General features: G+C 45.6%; 1 long non-coding RNA gene across 1 annotated transcript; it reads left to right on the top strand.

The window, feature by feature from the left end:
• Positions 1-617: 617 nt before the first annotated feature.
• Positions 618-1,846, top strand: LOC120232463. Its single transcript, XR_005528572.1, has 2 exons — positions 618-834; positions 1,258-1,846. It is a non-coding gene; the product is annotated as an uncharacterized LOC120232463 (long non-coding RNA).
• The last annotated feature ends 22,079 nt before the right edge of the window (positions 1,847-23,925 follow it).

Genomic DNA, 23,925 nt, shown 5'->3' with positions numbered 1-23,925 from the left:
CTGGGTAGGGTTATGGTTTTTCCTTCATAAGTGAATCCCTGGTGCCTAAGCTGGGCTCTGTGTGCCGTAACTTCTCCAATAACATAGCATAAAGGACTCTCTGGTTGAAGTGGAAAAAAAATTCAAGTGCTGTTCTGGACCTCTATGATCAACTTGGTTTGTGTTAAACTTCTGGGCACAGGAGTTTGCACAAATTTATAACATTTACTGTCCCCTCCCCACCTGTGTAACATTGTGCTTTGTCACAGCAATCAAATTCGGAGCAGCTGGAGGGTAGGGGTCGGAAAACAAACATTTTCTATGCTGCTCATAGAACTAGCACAGTATGGGTACCCCCTAAATTGCTGACAAAGTCTTTGCTGAATGAAATGGAATTTTCCTGAAGTGAATGCCTCTTGACTATCTTTAGAATTGGACTTTCATGATAAAACAATCAGGAGATTTGGCTGAATTTTCCACTATTTAACTCACAATATTGAGGTCATGTAGAAACAAACTTTAAGAACATAATGACCTTTAAAAAAAAATCCATCTTTGAAGTCAGGGTTGGTCACTAGTCTGTGGCAGACCACTGCTTACATTATACACTTTCTTCTGTTCTTCCCAGGGCAAGGGAAGATTTTGGGGACAGTCTGACTCTGGTTATCTACAAAGTTGAGTTATGAAACTGGCCCTTTTGAGCTTTACCTCTGCACATTAACTGATTTTGCCTACAGTAAATTGAAATAACTGAAGAATGTCAAAGAAACCCAGGAATTTTCTCACACAGGACCAGGCATGATTGAAGAACACCATCACACAAGTGCTCAAAATCTTTCCCAAGATCCTCTGAGGGTTAGTACCACTGGTTTGACAATGGAGGAGAGGGTGAGCCTGGGGAGGTCCTGCTTTCTCTGAATGTACTTGGCTCAAGCACAAAGATCACACATCAGCTTTGTAGATACAGCAGATTGAATGTATTGGAGAAGTAGGGGCCTCTGAGGGTCACCAGAGATGCCACTCCTGGCTTCTGTCCCATCTCAGTGCCTTACTCTTTCATCTGAGCAAGACCTAAGGTCCTGCTGTTTGAGTTGGCTTTGCCCCTGCTCCATGATTTCAGTTCGTCGTGTCCATTCTCCAACATGTGGGCTCATTTCCATCCTCTGAGCACTATTGTTTTTCTGACTCGAACAGTCATCCAGAAAACCTCAGTAATAGGGCCTTTGTATCATTATTTGCTTTTCTAATTATATATGTCTTTCCCCTTCCCAGTGCTAGAAGACACCAAATTGCAGTTGAAGTAACTGCATGGTGAAAAGCAACAACAACAAACCACTTCACTCCTCTGGGTGGAAACATGCAATTGTACCAAGAAGGATAAGGAAAAAGCTGCTCACATTTGGAGAAAAAAGTTGGAATAAGGGAATGAGAGCAGATGGGATACTCTGGCATCTCACTCAAGAGATGTGAGAACTCAGTACATTCTTTGGAAAAGTAGGACTGTGAGGCTAAGCCAAGGCCTTTAGTATGAAGTCCCAGTGGTCTGGATGGGCTAGGAATCCTCTTTTTGGACTTCAGATCCTAGAAGGGGTAGTAGCTGCTCCCACAACTTGCCCTGCCCTTCCATCCTACAGTCAGTCTGGAACTTTAGAGAACTGATCTGTTGATGAACCTGGATTCCAGCGTTTCTTATTGTGAACTTGGAATGTCACAATGGCATTAGATACAATGATGCAGAGAGAGTCCATGTGGTAATTCAATGGAAGCTTTACCCCTGACAACAATGGAAGCCCCAAGGTCTGCTGGCCAAATGGCCTTATTCAGAGCACCAGGACCTGCCATTATTAAAGTGCTCTGTTGCATTCCATAGCAGACATCTATTCTTCTTGCTTTCCAGCAATCCTCTCCATATTTTCCTGGAGCATCACCCTTATTTTCCTTTGCAAAACTATCTCTCTCTTGTTCTCAGGGTATGTGAGGTCCAGGTGAGGTTACATGATTCATATCTGACCAGCCAGGCATCCCATGCTGCTATCCATACTAATTGGCTCAGGGATAGGTAAAGTATACAAATATGTGCATTTCAAATCTAGCCTTGAATATTGATGATGGAGAAAAAGATTCCTGTTGGGCACCTGTGTTGAACCATGCCTGAGCTTTTCAATTACATGACTCAGTGAATGTCCTTATTTACTTAAGTTAGCTTAAGTTGATTTTCTCTCTTGTAACTGACAGAATGACATATGTTTTATGAAAAGCCAATTACTGATATAGTCTATTCCATCTTTCAGGTTGTCCTTATCTTACATAACAGGAGATAGTTAAGTTCTCCCTACCTATTAGATGCATAAAAGAGCCAATAAACAAGAAATAGAAACATGGTGGCCAATGGCTGGGCTCTATATAATTTTTATGATTCCATTGACTTTATTCTGGTTGTGGTCTAGGAAGTGGAATCCAGATTCTTCTAAATCCCAACTTCATATTGGCTCCTGAGAGAGAGTTCCAGATCTTAAATAATCTCCAGTGGGCTCAAGGGAGAAGGGATGGTCCTTTTAAGCCCTCGGTGGGAATTCCTTTGAATATTGGTTTCTGAATGTAAAGCCAAACAAGTAACTGGATTAGGGAGGGTCAAGGGTATAATCTGAACGCTACTGAAGACACTGGATAGAAGCTGTTCACACCAAAACATTTTTATTATCAACTTTCAGATGCTAAGTTGACACCTGAACTGATGATCCTCAGGCTTAAAGGAATGGGTGGCCTTGGCCCTGATTTGTGGATATGCTGCACATTTCCAGATTACAGTGTTGTTCAAATGAACCTGTTGGAATTCACCTCTCTGAGAGAACATTACCTTGAACCCTGAGTAAGAGCAGTGCAGGAGGTCCTGCAACTTAAGGGCTACCCGCATTTCAAAGGTCATCCCTAAGTCTGGATGTCTCCAAGAGATGATGAATTCCAAGGTATTCGAAGGTCCAATATTAGACATAATTATTAGTCTCCTGAGATAATGCAGTGGTTCTCAATAAAGCCTTCTCTATCTTAATCAAGAGTAACTTTTATTCCCTCTCTTATATGTTACACACATGTTATAGTTTTTTAAATTTATTTCTTAAATTTTAAAAGATTATACTCAGTGGAGGAGTGTCTGTTCTCCAAAGAAGATATCCAGATGGCCAAAAAACACATGAAATGATGCTCAGCATCCCTCATCATCAGGGAAATGCAGATGAAAACCACACTGAAATACCACCTCACACCGGTCAGAGGCAAAAATGAACAGATCAGTAGATTATAGATGCTGGCGAGGATGTGGAGAAACGGGCACCCTCCTACACTGTTGGTGGGAATGTAAACTGGTGCAGCTCCTCTGGAAAACAGTGTGGAGGTTCTTCAAAAAAATTAACAATAGAATTCCCCTATGACCCAGCAATAGCACTGCTAGGAATTTATCCAAGGGATACAGGAGTGCTGATGCATAGGGGTACATGTACCCCAATGTTCACAGTAGCACTCTCGACAATAGTCAAAACATGGAAAGAGCCTAAGTGTTCATCACTGATGAATGGATCAAGAAGATGTGGTTTATCTATACAATGGAATACTACATGGAAATGAGAAATAATGAAATCTGGCCATGTGTAGCAACATGGATGGACCTTGAGGGTGTCATGCTGAGCGAAATAAGTCAGGCAGAGAAGGACAAATACCATATGTTTGCACGTATAGGAGGATTAGGAGGAAGTTAACAGAGGACCATGGGGAAGAAGGGGAAAAATAGTGGGGAAGAGGGAAGGAGGCAAACCATGAGAGACTCTTGAATTCTGAGAACAAACTGAGGGCTGATGGGGGTGGGGGGAGAGAAAGGGGGGTGATGGGCATGGAGGAGGGCACTTGTGGAGATGAGCACTGGGTGTTATGGAAACCAACTTGACAATAAACTATTTATTAAAAAAATAAAATAAAATATTATACTCAAGTAATTATAGTATCTGAGAGTGTTTAGCTAATTTCTATCATTAGATGTTAACAAATTGGAGCAGAGGCTGCAAGTTGCACATTGTTCTATCTCTCAACATTGTTTACAGCGTGTCCCACTGTAGGTGCTTAATAAATATCCATTCAATAAATACCCCAAATTCCACCATTTATATCCTTCCCCTCTTGTGGAAAACATGGTTCTTAGGTTTCCCTTTGTGGGTTGAAAATGAATAGCCTCTCTTCAATCTAACCAGTTCCTGCCCAACATTCATTCAATGAATAAATATTGAATATTTTCCTAAGTGTCATGTACTATTCTAGGACCTGGGGATCCAAAGGCAAACAAGACAGATGTGGTCTCTGCCTTCAAAGAAGTTATAGTTTCAAATCACAGAATAGTGGACAACGGGCCATGAGGTGCCTCATTTTTTGCCTGCTCCAAACAAACTGATCTCCAGAGTGGAAGTGCTTGCCCAAGTCTTCACAGTCAGTCAAAGAAACGGTCCTGATGCTCTCAAGAGTTCTTCTCTCATAATGTCATCATTGGCTCTCTGCCAAGCTTCTTCCCCTGAAAGGTTCTCCAACATTCTTGGAGGCTCCATTAGGCCTTAGCCACCACTCACTTTTAAAAGTGACCTGTTTTCTTTGTGTACTTATTTTTTCATTTATTTGAGGATATTTACTTGTAACCTTTCTAAACAGAAAGTCATTGTTAATCTTGCCCCCTAGGAAGCTGACACAGTGAGTACCCTCCAGGGGAAAACCAGGACATGTCAGTCAAGATCCCAGAAGTTCTATATCCTGGGTGGACATGAGATGTTTCCTTAAAGGAGTGGCTGTCGAGACAGCCCCACCTCAGCCAAGCATGAGGCTGACTTTCAGGCAGCCTCAGAACTCCTCTGGGCCTAGAATTATGACCACCATCATTGCTAAATGAGGCCTGGCTCCATTTGCATTTCCCTAAGTCTCTCTCCTGCTTTCACCACAATGTTGTCCTCACCTCACCAGGTGCAGAGAAAGGCCAGTTGTTTCCTGAGCCTACTCAGCATCCTTACTGGGTTGAATAATGTTCCTCCAAAATTCATGTCTACACAGAAACTGTGAACATCATCTTTGAGAAATAGGGCCTTTGTAGACATAATCAAGTTAAGATGAGGTCTTACTGGGTAAGGTTGGGCCCTAACCTGATGGTTGGTACCCTTATGAAAAGAGGGGGATTTGGACCCAGAGGCACACAGAGAGAAGATGGCCATGTGGGGTTGGGGGCAGAGATCAGAGTTACACTGCCACAGCCAAGGAATTCCAAGGATTGCCTGAAAATACCAGCAGTTAGGAAGAAGCAAGAGAAGGTCATCCCCTAGAGCCTCCAGAGAGAGCATGGCCCTACTGAAACCTTAAGTTCTGACTTCTAGCTTTCATAACTATGACAGAATAAATTTGTGTTATTTGGAGCCACTTTAGTTTGTGGTAATGTGTCAGGGCAGCCCTAGGAAACTACTATGGCAAATAATCATTGATTTCCACAAAAATCTAGCCCAGGACAAATAGACAATGGAAAACAGGGCATGTAGCTTCTTTCTAGCTGATTTTCTTTGCTGCCCAATTGCTGCTATGCATTAAATTGATGGCAGAGGATAAATAGGCCATTTTGGGGTTGTTTACCATTCTGAAAAGATTACAGATTATTAATGCATTAGGACCCTTAGGATTCTATCTGAACTGGTTAATTATAGAACAGATGTTTGAATTTGGGGCCATGTGCAATGTGTTAGTTAGGATTCTTCAGAGGAGCAGAACCAATAGGAGGCTCTCTATATAACTATCTGTATCTATATTGATATCAATGTCAATATCTATATAGATCTATGGATAGATCTATGTGTAGATCTATGGTATATACATAGATTGAGATCTATCTATAACATAACATAACATAACATAACATAACATAATATAATAATATAATATAATATAATATAATATAGTATAATATAATAATATGTTTACTTATTATTTATATGTTATATATTATGTACAATATATGTACACTATGTATTATATACAGTTTATATAAAAATTATAAATGTACAATGTATACTTATATATGATACATATAATATATGAAATATAAATTTAAAATAATGGAGGCTAAGAAGTCCCAAGATCTGCCTTAGACAAGCTGAGGACCCAAGAGAGCAAATAGTTTAGTTTCAGTCCAAGTTGAAGGCCTGAGAGCCAGGAGAGCTGATAGTGAAAGCTGGCAGGCTCAAGACCCAGGAAGCCAACGTTTCAGTACCAGTCTGAAGCTAGTAAAGACCACTGACCCAGCTAAAGAAGGCAGGAGGAGTTCCCTCTTACTCAGCCTTTCTGTTCTATTTGGATCTCCAATCACCCACTAATTCAAATGTTCATGTCGTCTGGAAACTTCTTCACAGACACATCCAGAATGATATGGACAAACGTCTGGGCACCCACACCAGTGGACCAGTCAAGTCAATGCATAAAATTAACCATTGCAGCAACACACTGGATCAGATCCATGTTGACTCCAGATGACCATCTGCAGGAACATATGACTGTCTTAATCAGGATCAAAGGTCAAAAACATAATTTCCTCAGTGCCCTAGCCTGAGATCTCTGGGTAGTGACTGTGAGACAAAGACTTGAGTACAGCTAGTTTCTTTGAGGAAGTAGGAGACTAGGACAGGAAATGAAGTGTAGAAGGATGGAGAGCAATACAAAGATGTGTTAAAGAGTTGGCCACCACTACAGGCTATTGGGGCTTGGTACCCCTGGGACATTGGAAAGAATCTTACACAATGTGTCTCAGAAGTTTCTTTCTAGAGGACCAAGTGGATAAGAATGCATCTATCACCTACCATTCCTCTGTGGCCCAGCATGCATTAACTTTCCTGCCCTTCCAGTGTGCATATGCTCCAGGGCAACGTGGATTTCACCATCATCTCACTACACAGTGTCAGGGTAGGATGTGAGAGATATGAAGTACTACGACTGAGGCAATTGTACCTGTACAAAGCTTTTCAAAGCCTTCATATTGCTGATTGGCACAGCAGTGGCTGGACAAAGAAGTGGAGCCAAGTAGAGGATTTTGTAATGTGTACCACAAGTGTCCAATGTATTTTGGGACACTATGATAGACATGTGCCATTTTGTGTGGCCTCCTTTCTATTTTTGGTAAGAATATAAGGCCAAACCTACCTGTTGCTATAGAAGCTGTAAATGCCAACACCCTACAAGCTACGTAGGCTGGGAAAGCAAGTGATAACATCTCGGCCCACATGCTACCAATCAGAAAGAGGACCTATCCCATGCCTAGAGGGGAAGTCAGAGATGTGAAAAAGAAGAAAGGCCAAGATACTGTTATGGTGTCAGAAATACAACCAGGTGTCAGGTAGAACAGGGAAGAAAATCACTCCTTTCCCTTGGCTGTCCTGCACAATTGTTGCATTTTCTGTTGTTTCTTGATGGGCTCCCTCTGCCAACTTATGTCATGGGAGACCCTCTTCCCCATGTTACAGGACTGCCTGGCTTAGGTTTACAGCTCTTTATTACCTTTCTTTAGCTCTTAGCACTAATTCCTGATACAAAGGTTCTTACTAGCTCACCTATAATTTTGAGTCAGGCTACAAGTCTCTTCCTGTTTATGGATGTACTACCCTTGGGTCAGGCCTCCATTCTGGTTTAGTCAGTTATATTTGGAAGTGGGATCAGAAGGCATAAGACACAGGCACCTAATGAATAGAGACTAAGAACAGAGAATCTCCTAGAAGAGAGACACATAGGTAAACAAAATATTCAAGTACAGTATTTGTGGCTGGATATTGTGGTCTGGACTGGGAATCCAGGGAATGGAGTTCAAGGTCTGATTTTGTCACATGCCTCTGTGATCCTAGGGAAACCAGAAAACTTTCCCAATTCTCAAATTCTCCACATGAAAGAATAAGGGACATAGGTCAGCAGATTGCTAAAGCCTCTTCCACCTCTAGGACCTACAGGACCCACTGAGAGCCAAACTCACCCACACAGCGTAGAGGCAGAGTTGTGTTGGACTCCTCGGGAAGAAACATTATCAGAAGCCTGATGTAGTGCCAAACACACCATCTTTTTCCAAGAGAGCCCCTAATCCACTTCTCCAAACTCAGAAGTCCTCACTCTTTTCTCTTTTCTTCCTTCTTAGAAGCACAGACCAGATGCAGATAGCTCTGTTATCAGAAATGCAGAAAGACTTCTGGATATTCTAAGCCTAATGCAGGTGTCCTCAGGTTTTAAACTCACTCTGAAGAAAACATATCTATCTGCTCTTTCTATACAGTTGCTTCCATTTTGGTCATCAGTGAAAATGAGTTCATTTAAGGGAGACTGTTTCAAAAAGGTGGGAGCCATGTCATTGGCAGGAAAACACATAGAACAATGAACCAGTTCTTTCCATCTGAGGTGGCTTTGGTAGTTATAGTTTAAGACAGTTCTTTCCTGGGGCGCCTGGGTGGCTTAGTCGGTTAAGCGTCTGACTTTCCGACTTTCGCTTAGGTCATGATCTCGCGGTTTGTGGGTTCGAGCCCCGCGTCGGGCTCTGTGCTGACTGCCAGCTCGGAGCCTGGAGCCTGTTTCAGTCTGTGACTCCCTCTCTCTCTGACCCTCCCCTGCTCATGCTGTCTCTCTCTCCTAGAAATAAATAAACTATTAAAAAAAAAAAAAAAAGACAGTTCTTTCCTATCTATATAAGGCGGTCTACATGCCCCTTCTCTGTTGAACTTATGTTAATTGAATTGAAGAAATCACTGTCTTCAGATTGTAGGTTTCAATACTCTTCAATTATTTTACCTTAAAATGAGACCTTCTCCCATTCTGTTATCGCCAAAGGAAGTCTTGATGACATTTCAGGACTCAACAAAACATATCCCACTAGAAATTGTTTCCTTTAGGTAACAGCACCATGGAAGTCATCTCTCTCCACTGTCTGACCCCAATAAAAACAGCACACCTCTCAACTTATAAAAGTGTATATTGACCTGTCTCCTGGGATAGCTGTTCCCTTGGTCACCTGAGTCTAGCATCTCAGTCATATTACTCTATCAAGCAGAAGATTACAAGTCTGTGTTGTTATTGATTCAGGTCATATCTTCTTCTTCTGTTCTCTCATAAGATGGAGGAACCATTTGTCATGCTCAACAGAAATGCTCAAGGCTGGAATCACAGTATGTTCTGGCTTCTTCTTCTTCTTTTTTTTTTTTTTATTTCTAGGAGAGAGAGAGAGAGAGAGACAGCGTGAGCAGGGGAGGGTCAGAGAGAGAGGGAGACACAGACTCCGAAATAGGCTCCAGGCTCTGAGCTGGCAGTCAGCACAGAGCCCGACGCGGGGCTCGAACCCACGAACCGTGAGATCATGACCTAAGCGAAAGTCGGACGCTTAACCGACTAAGCCACCCAAGTGTCCCTGTTCTGGCTTCTAAGCCAGGGTTTACACTCACTCATGCAGGTACAGGGGTCAGTTTGTTCCTCAATTACCCTTGTTGTTCAAGTTTCATAAGTACTTCATGACAAGGAATTGAGTGGGGCAAAACTTCTCTTCTAGAAAACTCAAACCTATACATAGAGAACTTAGTTAACTGCATCTACTGTGCATTTCAGGTGGTACATACTCCCCTTCGTTAATATTGCCAGGAGAGCCAGCTAGCTCCACGATAGTCTGTACAGACAATGGCCACTTCCTTCAAGGATCCCTTCTTTGCTGAATTCCTGCCTCCCAGGGACTTTCTGGGAAAAGGTGGCCACAGGTCACAGGGGTCTCTGTGAATGGTACCACCCACAGAAGGGCTCACGTTGTCCCTGATGTTTCTATCATAAGTTCTAAAATAAGAGGAAGAGCTGCCAGGAAATAGGTCTTACAGGCTGTCTGACTAAGCGGAGGCATAGGGATTGGCAGCGAGGAGATAGCAGTCAGCATTGTCTGTTTCTGCTCCACCCTACGGTTCTGGCTAAATAGACAATAATGTCCCTGGCAAAGCAAAGCATAAGACTTGGGAGATCTTGAAGATCAAATCCATCTCCTCATTTTGCTGATATAACAAAGGCCCAGAAAGGGGCAGTGACCTTCTCCAAATTTGAATTCATGGCAGATTATGGCTTACAATTTATGTCCAAGTCAGGTATGATATGAAGTTCTATCAGACCATGCTGCCCTCTGTATCATGACACCTGCTCCTGGAGGAGAAGGATGGTCAGAGACCCAAAAAACCTTTAAGAACATCCTTTTCAGCAATTGACTTTTGACAATAATCAACCTGAAATTTCCCCCCACCCTCATCTTTTCCCGCAGTGTGTTATTCAGATCCTTGAAGGCCCATGATGCTAAGGCTGAGTGTGGGAGCCATTTTCTCAGCAATCTCTACCATCTTTCCTCCTTCATCTTAGTCATCCTTTTCCAGACATTAGTCTATTTCAGTGTAGAGGAAAATAAATCTTGATAGTAGGGGAATTAGAGTTGGGTGGATAGGACCCTAGGCCAGTTTTGCCTATTTCACAATTCTGCAACACAGAAAGTAAGTTTACTCTCCTCTACAGCCCCTTTCCCTCAACTCCACAATGGTTGCCAGTGTCTATGGAATTGGCTTGATGACACCTCATATCTTTTTTGTATTTCCCGTTATAAAATGGACCATATCCCTAAGCCAATATTTATGTAAATTTCATTTTCTAAGCTTTGCCAAAGAATGGGAAAAGAATTGTAAGAGGGAAACTTTAATGAAGAAATGGTGGGATTGGAGGTGATCTGAGACAATGTCTAGTCCAGCTCTGTGTTTTGCTGATGAAAAAACTAAGACCCTGAGGTATCATCCAAATTCTGATATAATTAGCAGAATTTAATAGGTCGCTTTGAACACAGAGTAAAGTATTTTAGAGATAAAGAGACTTTTTGTTTATAGCCCACACTGAAGAGATTGGATATTAGGTGGCATATTCATATTTTGATGCATTCTAAAGTGTCTCTCATTTTCTCTAGCATTATACTTTATAGTCATTTTTAAAAAGTTAATTTTATTTATTTTGAGAGAGAGAGCATGAGGGAGGGGCAGAGAGAGAGGGAGAGAGAGAGAGAATCCCAAGCAGACACTGCACTCCCAGCACAGAGCCTGACTCAGGGCTTGAATTCATGAACTGAGAGATCATGACCTGAGCTGAAATCAAGAGTCAGACACTTAACCAACTGAGCCACCCAAGGGCTCCACTTTATAGTCATTTTAAAAAATCACAAACATATTATAATAAAAATCAGGTGTAGGTCAATGGATGATGCCAAGAAAGTGAAAAGTTGTAATTTTTAACGCTCTTATGTATTTATAACATATATATGTGTATATGTATACACACACATACATATATATTAATGCCCCCCCCAAATATATATAAGGAGAAGCAATGTGGTTAAACCTAAGAGTTGTCACATATTCCCAACAAATGAGTCAATTGAGATAGGACCATTAATTTCTTTGGCATGTCAACATCACTCAAAAAGAATGCAGCAGTCCATGGGGCTACATTGCTATCACAAAGAAAGTCCTGGAAGCACCTGGTTGACTGGGTCAAGATTTCCTCAGTTAGCAGCTGGATATCTTCCTAGCTCTGGATCATTCACCCGACAGTGTTTAATACCTAATTTGGTCCCCTATTTGAAATTAATATATCTGATTTGAAGCGGAAAGTCGATTTATTATTTTACTTGAAGAAATGTATTAAGCAAGTCAATATTTCTGTCTTGGCATAGCCAGGAAATATTCAGTAATAGTTTAGGATGTGGTCAGCTTTTTTGGTAGCCAGTTTGGGGAATGGAAAGTCATATAAGACATGGTGTCAATGAGCTGGACATTCAGTAGAGCAGATGAAGAGATCAAAAGCACAAGAGTTAAGTGATAATTATGGTAACAATCACTTGAAGAATGACACAAGTAAATAGAAAATAAAGGAGAGATTGCAAGGAATGGCAGGATGCTAGCTGGCTCATGGAGAAGGGGAGGTTTTGATCCTGTCATTGAAAATAAGCAGATCTTTGATAACCATAGTTCCAGGCTGTCAGAACAGTGAGATGGAGGGGCAAGCAATGGTTCTGCCATGTAAGACTGGGATGGGTGAATACAATGGTTTGATCCTTATTAAGGAAGCTAAAAATCTCATCTTTCATCCTTGCAAATCTAGAGCCTTATCTAAAGAGTTTAGAGGAAACCTCATCAGCCTACAAACATAATCACCAACCACTGTGAGGTCAAAACAAAAAGCTCTTTCCTGTGGATAATGTCCTTTATGGGGAAAACCCAACACTATGTATAAACAGAGCCATCGTTCTGGCCTCCTATCCCTCCAACCTCTTTCTTGCCTTCCTAGCAATTTGGAAACTCACTGGGGAGTCTGGAGACCTGTGCCTGTGCGGGCTGACCTGGAAGACAGGTAAGGAAGGCCTCTACCTAGAGCGCAGGGTACAGTTCATCAGGGTACTGGGAGCTTCTCAACAGACTGTAAATTTAAAGGGCTCCAAAAAGGCCCCAGCAGGGATGGATGAGGGGAAGGGGTTTGGTCACCAAGCGTCACTCCTAATCCTTCATCTTTTCCTCTAATGCCAGGGTCAGCAGCCCAAGTAAACATGGTGCCCCACAGAGATGGTCCCGCAGCCAAATGGCTCTCAGTGGCTTGACTCAAAGTCACCTGGACAGGCCTGACGGAAATGCAAGATGGCCCAGCCCTTCCCTAATGGGTTTTCCAGAGTCAATCCATCATTCTGCCTGAAGGATGAAAAATAGATCAGGTGCCTCAGGACTGTGCCCTGTGCCATGGAAATGTGAGCAGGTGAAGGAGAGAATGATGCAGCCGGGGGACTTGGGGGTGCTGGCAGGCGACACATGTCCGGGTTCAGATGTGAAGGGGGAGGCGTTGGCATGGCAGTGAGGCATTGGCACTGACTGTCTCCAGGCAGGGCTCCTTCTGGGCACCGAGCAAGGCCCGTGGCTTTGGGAGCTGCCCCAAGCTGGCGGTGATGCCAGCGCTCCATTCACCCTGTGAAATGTATTAATTAGTGAGCAGTTTGGGCCCAGAGAGGGTTGCCGTGGCTTCAGATGAATATAGCAGAAGAGAGGCCAGTCCGTCTGCAGGCACCTCTGAGAGATCTCAGCTCTCCTGTGCCCGAGAAGAGCTTCCCTGCAGAGGAGGTGAGACACTGGCAGAGCTGGATGGAGGAAATGCAGATGGCTGTGCAAATTAGTACCAGCCCACCAACCCTGGACAGTGACAACAGAGCCAAGCCAAACAGAATCTGTGCAGCAGATGAGTGAAATTAGCAGGCACAAACCAAAACAAAAATCAAACAAAACCCCCCTGTAAATGATGCTTCTCTAAGCTTTTTCTGCCTCTCTGCCCTCACTCCCTTTTCTAGAAAGGCTGCATAAAACCTCTGGTCTGGTGTAGCCATGACATGTCAGATCTAGAAGACAGCTGTGAGGCCCCCCGGTCTCACTTCAGTTGTCAGAGGGTAGGCTGAGGTCCCAGAGGTGAATGGACTTTTCCCAGGCCCCGAGGCTGACAAAGGACAGAGCTGGGTGGGGGTGTGGAAAGAAGTGTCTTCCATCCCAGCCCAGGATTCCTTCTCCCACTACGCACCTGATGTAGTTACTATTTTCAAGCCTCCCTGCCCCGCGGTGCTAACCCGGTGGTCTCCAGGATAAGTGGGCTAGGGTCTCAAAGACTGCTGGTCTGAACATGTCACCAAATATCACTGCTGGGTGCATCACCTCCAGCCCCTCTCTTTGGGTTCTTCCTGGGTCTTGCCATTGACATTTCTCAGAACACTCTGCTTTAAACTTTTCTCTCCCTCCCCTCAAAACGACAGCTTCCTTAGCATTCATGCCCACCTAACTCCGTGCACGTCAAGTGCATAAATCCTACTGATAACTCTGGCAGCATCTTTATGAGTAGAGAATAAGGGTTGAGGGAAAGGCAGGGAATAAAGTGATAGGAAGGAAAAAGAAGGGAAGAGAGAAGCAAAGAATGCGAGTCAATTAGTACTAGTTGAACACTTAATATACGGCGGGCTTACATATAATTATTTCTTTTAATGCTCACAATAGTCCCACTCTCATCCATATGTTTACAGTTGCATAGTTCGCAGAAAAGCTCACAGCTTGAAAAAAGCAGAGGGGTTCTACCCAGCAGTGATGGCTTTAAGGGCTTAGTGCTTTCCACTCTAATGGGGAGGAAGAGGAAAAAGAAGGCTGTTTTGAGGGTAGGACTAAGGCAGGGGCAGGGCTGTGGAAGACAGAAGAGGGGTTCTGGGGTATCCCAGGCTCTGACACCGACCTCCGTGGCATTCCTTCATGTGCCCTAAGAACATCATCCCAAGTCTGCAATGAGCCCCCTTCGGCTCCACACACAGGGTTCTGGTAGAGACCAGCCAGATGGAGGGGCCAGGAGTCTGTCCCTGCGGTGGCCTGGGTTAAGGAAGTAAGCCCTTAGAAAATAAAGCAGGGCGGCATGCCACAGAGAGAGCCTGGGAAATAAAACGAGGTCACCTTAGGGAAGGTTGCTGGGAGGGGCCCTCTGGGAAGGTGACACTTGACCTGAGACCTGAGTCATCAGTGTTACTGCGTGGGTGATGATGCACACAGAGAATTTCCTCGGAAATGGAACAAGCAGTGTGGCCTGACCCTATATTCGGTCTCTTTGACCCAATGTGGCTGGTAAGCATGGGCAGTGGCCGACAGCGTGGGGGCCTGGGATGCGCTGCAAGGGCTGCAGGGAACTGAGAATCAATAATTAATTCTCACACTGTCAATGAGGAATCGCTCCTGTCACCCCCCACCCCATGGGAGTGGGGCAGGTGCCACCTGACTCCAGGGACCAGCCCAGGGAGCAGGGATTGATACCTGGGGACCACGCTAAAACCTCTAAAAGCAAATCATTTAGGGACCCCTGGCCCCTTTTTATTCTGGAAAGGAAAATATACTCAAGACCAGTGAACCCTAAGGACCCTTGGGAGTGTCGCCCAAACTCTGACCAGCCTCTGTGGAAAAGCAATCTGCAAAACTGCTCGCCTTCCTCCACCCGTGGCGGAGGACCACCTGCCTGTGCTTCCTTCATGGGGTAACTGTCGTGAGAAGAATTTCCCACTCATGGAAGGAAGTCTGTTTTCTCTTTTCAGATGTCAGTGTAACCAACGTGTATTTAAAGTTCTGTTGCATCAATTCTCTTAAATGGCAGTTAGGCAATTGTCTGAGCAAACCAGAGGCATCCGGATCACAGGCTTCATGCAAACCTTGGGACCTGGGAGAGGCTGGGAAAAGAAGAACAAGGAGAGGATGCAGGGGAGGGGCCGTGGCTTCAGGAAACTGAGCAGAACACCCTGAACTGTAAAAGTGGATGCGTCAGCAGGCAGAGAGGGTCATCCACTAAAGGCTCAGTGAGACGGGGAAGAATAGCAGACTTTGCCCGCCACCTACAGCCAGCCTTCCCTCTCCCTCTTTTTCTTTCTCCCTCCACCCCCCTCCCTCCCTGAGATCTTTCCCTTTCCCATCTGCTGGCTCTCCCCTCCTCTTTCCCTCTCTCCTCCTATTTCTCATCCTTCTTCCTTCTCTGTCTCCTGCATCCCTCTCTCATTCCTTCTCCCCTAGCGCTGCCATTCCACCACTCCCTCCCACATTATTCTTGGGAGAGTCCTGAGCTGGAGGGTCTGACCAGCTGGGTTTCAATTTCAAGTCCACTGCTTTCTTAGCTTCTGGTCTTGGAAAAGTTTCCTAAGTTTCAGTTTTCCTCATCTGAAAATGAAGAATACCACATCTAGCCCAAGGCGGTGAGTTTATTAGGAGAAATGAAACAGAGGAAATCATGAAACATGGCGCCCGGTCCACAGTCGATGCTTGATTGATGGGAGCTCCTCTCGTAATGAGACACAGGGGTGTTAGCACAGTGCTCGGCGTCCAGCAAGCAAAACTTTCATGAGCTTCAAAAAGTTTCCACGAGGGAGCTAGGAATCCGGTCTCCATTATATGGGTGAGGAAACTGAGGCACAAAGAATTAGGTACCTTTAAAAAGTCTATTTTTTAAATAAACAAATTCCACCTATCATATTGCCAGCTGAGATGTTTTATTGAGATTTCCATGCATTTGTCCCCATTTACTATGCATATGACCCCATTCTGTCTCCCTAGTTACTTCCCCCAACACTGTTTTCCAAATCCCAACATTATATGGTGTACATTACAACACCAGGCTACAGTAACTTAAAAGCATCCTCTTTTCACTTCTGTGAAGTTCTTGAGGAAGCTGAAACTCAGGGTTCTCACCGACTGTAAGAAAACTCGAGAAGTGTGTGGACTTTCTGTCCCCTCTTCCCTCCCTGCCTCCCCTTCTCCAGGCTGTATGAGCTAATTCTTTCATCTCTCACAGAGACTCTTTCCGAATAACCCTTCCCTCCTCTTTATGGTTTCTGCCCCGTTTTATTTATTTATTTATTTACTTGTTAAGGCCTTGATTAAATTTTGCAATGTTTATATTGTTGTGCAACAAATGAAAGCGTTGGTCACCATTTACGTAGCTGATTTCATGTAATTGAATTCTATGGTGTTTATTACTGTTAAATACCTTCTCCCAGAAATTGGAGAGATGTGCCATTCTCTGTGACACACACCCCCTCCACCCTGTTCTTTTCCTGTGCAGCCCAAACCACAATTTGTAATTGGGTGTTTATTTTGTCTTTCATGTTTATCTTTTCTTCTGCTTGGTTCTCCCATTTAGTTACATACCCAGAATCTTATTCTCGGCAACTCAAAGGTCTTAACTCTGCCGGCATGCTCCGTCGTCAGAGGAGTTAACGAATAAACAAGCAAAAACTTACCGATGCCTGTCTAGACCTTCTGGACCTGGGTGGCACTGAAGCATCTATAATGTTAAAAATTCAGGAAGTGATTCGGGCTCAGGCAGAACCATTGGTCTTAGGTACAGTGACCTTGCTCTGTTCAATTTGTTTACCTGTGTCTTCTCACGGTTCTGGCTTCTGTTCCTGCACTGCTGGCTGTGCCTTATCCCTCATGTCCCTGCTCTGGCCTGACGCATTCCCAGCCCCTCCCCCCCCCCAACACATTCCTCCTTCGATTTAAACCACAGTCAGAGCTCACTGCCTCCAGGACGCAGCTTCTGACGAAAACGGTCCAGATTCTCAGCCTCCTGTGTAATTCCAAGCCCCGCCCTCCTCCGTGAAATTCATTTCTACTATTTTCCACAAGCATGTGCTTCTGTTGGCGTCTTTGCAAGTGCGATTGATTTTGACCATAAGTTCCTTGACCTTTTGCTGTGGGCCAGATGCGAAGGTGGCAGGGACTGCCCTCTGCTCCCGCAGCTTGACCTGTGTGGCTTGAAAGTGGGACGAGAGGGGGCTCTGGTCAAACGTAAGTGTGAGACAGAGAGAGAAGAGGGGGCGGCCTAGTAGAGGGAGCTGAGTGCCGACGACATGAGGGTCTTCGCAGCCCTTCCTTGGCCTGAAACATGTGAGGAACCAGCCTGAGGGAGCTCAGATATACGCTCTGCCCTCAGTGAGGACGCTGCTGGGCGCGAACTCAGCTCAGTGTGAGGAAGTACGCCCTGGCTGGCGGAGCTGTTCTGGTGGGCCAGGGAGGGCTTCCCAGTGCAGACTGTCATACCAGTCTCTTGGTTTCTGGCCAGAGTTCTGTCCTGCCTGTGCTGTTATTTACCTAATACATCTATTTTTTTTAAACCTAGTGTTTTCTTTAAAGCAACTTTAAACAAACCTACTTTATTCTTTTTTTTTTTTTTTTTACAAATAGTTTATTGTCAAATTAGTTTCCACATAACACTCAGTGCTCATCCCCACAAGTGCCCTCCTCCATGCCCATCCCCCCCTCCCCCCCACATCCATCAGTCCTCAAGAGTCAGCATTCAAGAGTCTCTCATGGTTTGCCTCTCTCCCTTTCTCCCACCATTTCCGCCCTTCTTCTCCCCCTTGTTCCTCCGTCAAGTTCCTCCTAATCCTCCTATACGTGCAAACATATGATATTTGACCTTCTCTGCCTGACTTATTTCGCTCAGCATAACACCCTCAAGGTCCATCCATGTTGCTACACATGGCCAGATTTCATTGTTTCTCATTGCCATGTAGTATTCCATGGTATAGATAAACCACATCTTCTTGATCCATTCATCTGTTGATGGACACTTAGGCTCTTTCCATGTTTTAGCTATTGTGGAGAGTGCTGCTATGAACATTGGGGTACCTGTGCTCCTATGCATCAGCATTTCTGTATCCCTGAGGTAAATTCCTAGCAGTGCTATTGCTGGGTCATAGGGGAGTTCTATTGTTAGTTTCCTGAGGAACCTCCACACTGTTTTCCAGAGGGGCTGCACCAGTTTACATTCCCACCAACAGTGTAGGAGGGTGCCCATTTCTCCACATCCTTGCCAGCATCTAGAGTTCTCTGATTTGCTCATGTTAGCCACTCTGACTGGCGTGAGGTGGTATCTCAGTGTGGTTTTGATTTGTGTTCCCTGATGAGGAGGGATGCTGAGCATCGTTTCATGTGTCTGTTGGCCATCTGGATGTCCTCTTTGGAGAAGGGTCTGTTCATATCTTCTGCCCATTTCTTCACTGGGTTGTTTGTTTTTCGGGCGTGTAGTTTGGTGAGTTCCTTATAGATTCTGGATATTAACCCTTTATCTGATATGTCATTTGCAACTATCTTTTCCCATTCCATTGGTTGCCTATTAATTTTCTGGGTTGTTTCCTTGGCTGTGCAGAAGCTTTTAATCTTGATGAGGTCCCAACAGTTTATTTTTGCTCTTGATTCCCTTGCTTTTGGGGATGTGTCAAGTAAGAAGTTGCTGCGGTGGAGGTCAAGGAGGTTGTTTCCTGCTTTCTCCTCTAGGGTGTTGATAGTTTCCTGTCTCACGTTCAGGTCCTTTATCCATTTTGAGTTGATTTTTGTGCATGGTGTGAGAATATGATCTAGTTTCATTCTTCTGCATGTTGCTGTCCAATTCTCCCAACACCATCTGTTAAAAAGGCTGTCTTTTTTCCATTGGATATTCTTTCCTGCTTTGTCAAAGATCAGTTGGCTGTATATTTTTGGGTCCATTTCTGAGTTCTCTATTCTTTTCCATTGGTCTATGTGTCTGTTTTTGTGCCAATACCATACTGTCTTGAGGATGACAGCTTTGTAGTAGAGGCTAAAGTCTGGGATGGTGATACCTCCCGTTTTGGTTTTATTTTTCAGTATTACGTTGGCTATTCGGGGTCTTTTGTGGTTCCATACAAATTTTTGGATAGTTTGTTCTAGTTTTGAGAAGTATGCTGATGCAATTTTGATTGGAATTGCATTGAATGTGTAGAGTGCTTTAGGTAGTAATGACATCTTAACTATATTTATTCTTCCTATCCATGAGCATGGAATGTTTTTCCATTTCTTTGTGTCTTCTTCAATTTCCTTCATAAGTTTTCTATATACACATACTTTTTTCTAAATGTAGGAAAGGTGAGTACAGGACTTTGATGAGAAATGTGGTGCTTGTATCTGCCCTCACTGCAAACCTGGGCCTGTTTGATAAGGTGAGATCAGTCACTGATTTCTAGCGGGGGGGGGAGGGGGTGTTCCTTGGCCTCTCAGAGCCTCAGTTTCCTCAAGCACTGGACCGTCTTGAAGGCGGCTAAAGAGAGAATGGGGGGCGCAGACACACACGCAGCGGGGAATCCGCTATTACCCGGTGCGGCTCAGAGGCCCCAATGTCGGCCCACCTTTGCTGCTCCTCTAACTGTTCTCAGATTAGGAGAAGGGGTGGAAGGGCCCCGAGGGGAGAGCATGTGCCTGGAGCTGGGTCTGGCGGGACAACAGGGAGCTGGGCACCCACTGCACACCAGCCTCGGACCCCTGGCTTTCAGGGATGCCGCTTCTGGTTTCTCAGCTGTGCTTTTAAATCTCTGGATGGGGAGGAATACCTCCGGGGTATGCGTCTCCCACTCCTGGTCCTCACCTTCCCCTGCCATCTTTATGGAGTCTGCATCCTTCCCACATGCCTGGCCCTCCTGATCTGGGAGTGTGCTTGTGTGGTGTGTGTGTGTGTGTGTGTGTGTGTGTGTGTGAATGTGAGCGTGTATGGTATGTGTGGTGTGTGTGCATTCTGCGGTGTGTGTGCTGTGTGCTGTGTGTGTGCTGTGTGTGTGCTATATGTAGGGTATGTCCATGGTATATGTGATGAGTTCTGTGCATATGTGTGGTGTGTGTGTATGGTATGTGTGTGTTGTGTGTGTGTTGTGTGGGGGGTGTGTGTGTATGGTGTGTGTGGGGTGTGTATGCAGGGGTGTGCATATGGTGTGTGTGTATATGTGTGTGTGTGGTGTATGTGTGTGCTATGTGGGGTGCGTGTGTGTGTGGGCTGAGTGTGTGTATGTGTATGGTGTGCATGTGCATGGTGTGAATGTGTGGTGGGTGTATGCTGTGTGGGGTGCGTGTGTGTGTGTGTGTGTGTGTGTGAGATGTGTCCATGTGTGTGTGCTGTGTGTGTCTCCGGGTGGGAATACTAATTGTGAGGAGGGAAGCTGCAGAAAAAGCCGACAGAGACACTTTATTAGACGGAGAACTGAAAGATTATCCAGACTGGCCCTGGTTTTTGCACATACATGGAATTAAGTCTAAAGCTAATTAGAGGCAAATTTCAGAGAAAGAGTATTTCTTCAGACTCCCAATTTAGTGCCTTTTCCTGATCATTTCATCCTCGTGGTTCCAGCCTTGGGAAGGCCAAACACTCCCCTTTAATCACAGGGCTCGCCAGTACCACCGGGAGCCAGCTGCCACCCAGCCCCGGGGCCCTGTGGGGACAGATCCGGGGCCAGGGGACCCTAAAGGCAGAGGCCCGGGGAGCACAGTGTGGGCTACACCCAGGCCTCTGGCATCCTTCGTCCTGAAGTGCTTTCCAGCTCATCTTCTGCAGCCCCCAGGAGGGCTGTCCTTCTCTCCATGTCAAGTCCCAAAGCAAGACCCGCTTCCCCTTCCCATAGGAGCCCTTCCCGTCCCTCTAGTGGCATCTCTGTGGGAGCCCAGCCCTCCTCCTCTTCCCAAGGTCCTCGCACCGGGGCAGGGTGTCAGAATTTCACTTCCATCTGTTGTTCCCTGGAACCCGAGCCTCTTAATGTCCTCAACACGGGAGTTGACCCAAGAGCTATGAGCTCCTGAGATTTAGCTCCCAATGGCCTTGTGAGCACACGGTTGTTCACCTGAATCACCGGCCCATTTTATCAGGGGCTTCCCCAGATAGGAAACACGCTTTGGGGCATCAGCGGGAGTGGTCACGGGGAGCAGTTTGCAGGGCTTCTATTCGGAGCTAAGGATACTCCACCACATGACTAGGGCTATTGGGAAACCTCAGCTTTCCTTCCAAACTTTCTCCAAAGTAGGCCCCCATTTGTCCCTTTCCCTTGCCTGGGTCTGTAATTTCCGTGTTGTTGTTTCCGTGTTTTCCAAAAAATTTTGCTTATTTGTTAACTACATGTACTTTTCCACATGAAAAGTGGGCACGGAGGAAGGAAGTCTTGTCCTGTTTGGATCCTGGCTCCTAGGCCAGGTTTGCTTAAAGACCAGTCCTTTAAAGGCAAGTAAGTGTGTGTGTTTCCAACGTGCACCTTTGCCAGAATGATCAGTTAACCAATTCCCGGACTTCAGTGTCTTGGGAAAAGTTCAGGTAAAAGAAAAATGTCCACCCCACAAATGCCCAGCACCCCTGTGCTGTTAATAGTTAAAAGGCCTTCATTACAGCCTTTGTGGGTTTCAAGTTCCCGGACTCTAAGTTGTGACCAGGGAAGGATCCTCAGAGATGCCTCCAGGGAGAAAGTCAGCCTAAAGGGTGGGGCTCAAGGGGACCATTCCTGTATCTGTCAGGAACTGGGGACCATACGCTCATTAATCCATTTGAACGCACTTTGGGGGACAGTGGGGAGTAGGGTGCACTGCATCCTGGAGCTCCCCGTCTGGAGAAGATGTGGAAAGTGGGAGGCTCTCAGGCTGCCTTCAACCCATGAACTTATGTGTGGAGATATCATACAAAAGTGTGGATTTCTGGCTTCTTTTTAGGAGTCCCAAAGGTTGACCCCTCCTGGGCCCACATTCCCACTCACATCCGAGTAAGGCCTTCCTTCAGCGGGGCACGGATCTTTGGTTTGCCTCTGCTCATACTCCCCCTCCTGCTGCAGGCTTGGCTGCCTCCTCTCCTGGGAACCCGAGGTCCTGGGGCTCGCCAGGTGAAGCTGATGGGGATGTCCAGAGTGGGGGCAGGAGAATAAGAGTGGTGGGAGTTTGTGAACATCAGAGTCAGATCTCTTTCCTAGACAAAGCAGGTTGTGTTTCAGTGTGAGTGCACTCTGCGTGTTCATGGAAGAGAATGACCTACTTTATCTGGGGAAGCAATATGGCTGACCTGCAGCCTTCTCATTCAAGATGGGACTGACTGTACTATGCTTTCTCAGAGCCACCAGCATCTGGATGCAAGAGGGACAGTGAGGGAGGTTTGGGGAGAGCACTGTCTGAGGGTCCCAGGCTGGGGGGTAGCTTCATGACTGAGGACATAAACTAAGAGACCGCTTGGGGCAGCTTCCCCGGAGGTGGAATGGGAAAGGCAATGTCAGTTCAAGGACTAACGTTATTTTGAAATGAGACTGGGGTTTGAAAATACAAGGGGAAAAAAAAAAAGAAAAATTAAAGAAAGAAGGCAGCTGAAAATAAGAATGTCATGTGGGCTGGTGAAAACAGAGGCCAGTGCTGAAGCAGGAGGGAAATAGGGCCCTTTTTGTCCCCGGCCAGCGGCCCCCCACGCCCTCACCACACTGAGACGTTTAGAACTAGCCTGAGGAGCTGTGACCGGACAGTTTGGTACATCTGCTTTGTTTTTTTGTTGTTGTTGTTGGTTTTTTGTTTTTTGTTTTTTTTTGGGGATCTCTTCTTCTCCCTCTTAGCTTAAACGAATGCACTCAGAGTGATGTGGATAAACCAGTAAGCAGAGTACATACCTGCCAAGTGTCGCCAAATACAAGCAGGAAGACTGGGGGAACCTGCAGAGAGTGATTGACAGTTCAGCGTCTGCCGTGTGTTTTCAGGGGTTAGGAGCTTTCCAGGTCTTTACCTTGGGCTAGTGCCCCCTGGGCTGGCAGAGGTAGCCTGAGCCCGACTCACCGGTGACACAGGGCTCCTCAACATCGTGCCGCACAGCCGGGGCCATTGAGGACCTGGGCCCTGGGCCCTTCCCAGGAACCGTGGGAGGTAGTCTCTATTGTAAGTCCATTTACTGTACAGTTGCTGAAGTGGAGCCCAGAGATCTGAATTGATATGCTTGTCACGTGACTGCCTGGGGCCAGGGCACACACAGGCTTTCCACGTGTGAAGAAGGTTTTCTCTGGGCCAAACCCCAAATGGTGGATCTTCTGTGTTGAGAAATGCACTGGAAACCATCCTTCTGAAGTCTGAGTCCCCTGATAGGCCTAAAGCTGAGAAAGTCCTCAGGACTCTACGCACTGTGGCCCCTCTTCCCGGAGATGAAGGCCAGAGCTTGAAAACCACTCTGGACTCAGGATGGGACACAAGGAGGTGGATTGCACAAGGCTGGGGGCGTTGGACCTTTAATTCCCCATAGGCTGAAGTATGGATCAGGTGAGGCTCCCTTCTGCCCACAGAGCCAATGGTTCTAGACTTTTCACATCTCCTACCTGGGAGCTCTGTGTGTCATGGGAACATGACGATCGCTCTGGAAACACTGGGAAAGAAGACGCCTGCCTTTTTTAGCCAGATCTTCAACAGACAGACTTGGGAAATGTGGGTACCAGTCAGAGTGCTGGGTCTGTGAGCTGTGGCCTCAGGCAAGAGACTGGCCTCTTTGAGCTCAAATTTGTGAAAAACACGAGGGGTTTGGATGCAT

The sequence above is a fragment of the Hyaena hyaena genome, unplaced genomic scaffold, assembly GCF_003009895.1.
Source record: "Hyaena hyaena isolate Hyena2069 unplaced genomic scaffold, ASM300989v1 scaffold_71, whole genome shotgun sequence".
In the NCBI taxonomy this organism is placed as follows: Eukaryota; Metazoa; Chordata; class Mammalia; order Carnivora; family Hyaenidae; genus Hyaena; species Hyaena hyaena.
The sequence above is the reverse complement of the archived record's forward strand: the minus strand, read 5'-3'. Positions and strand labels throughout refer to the sequence as shown.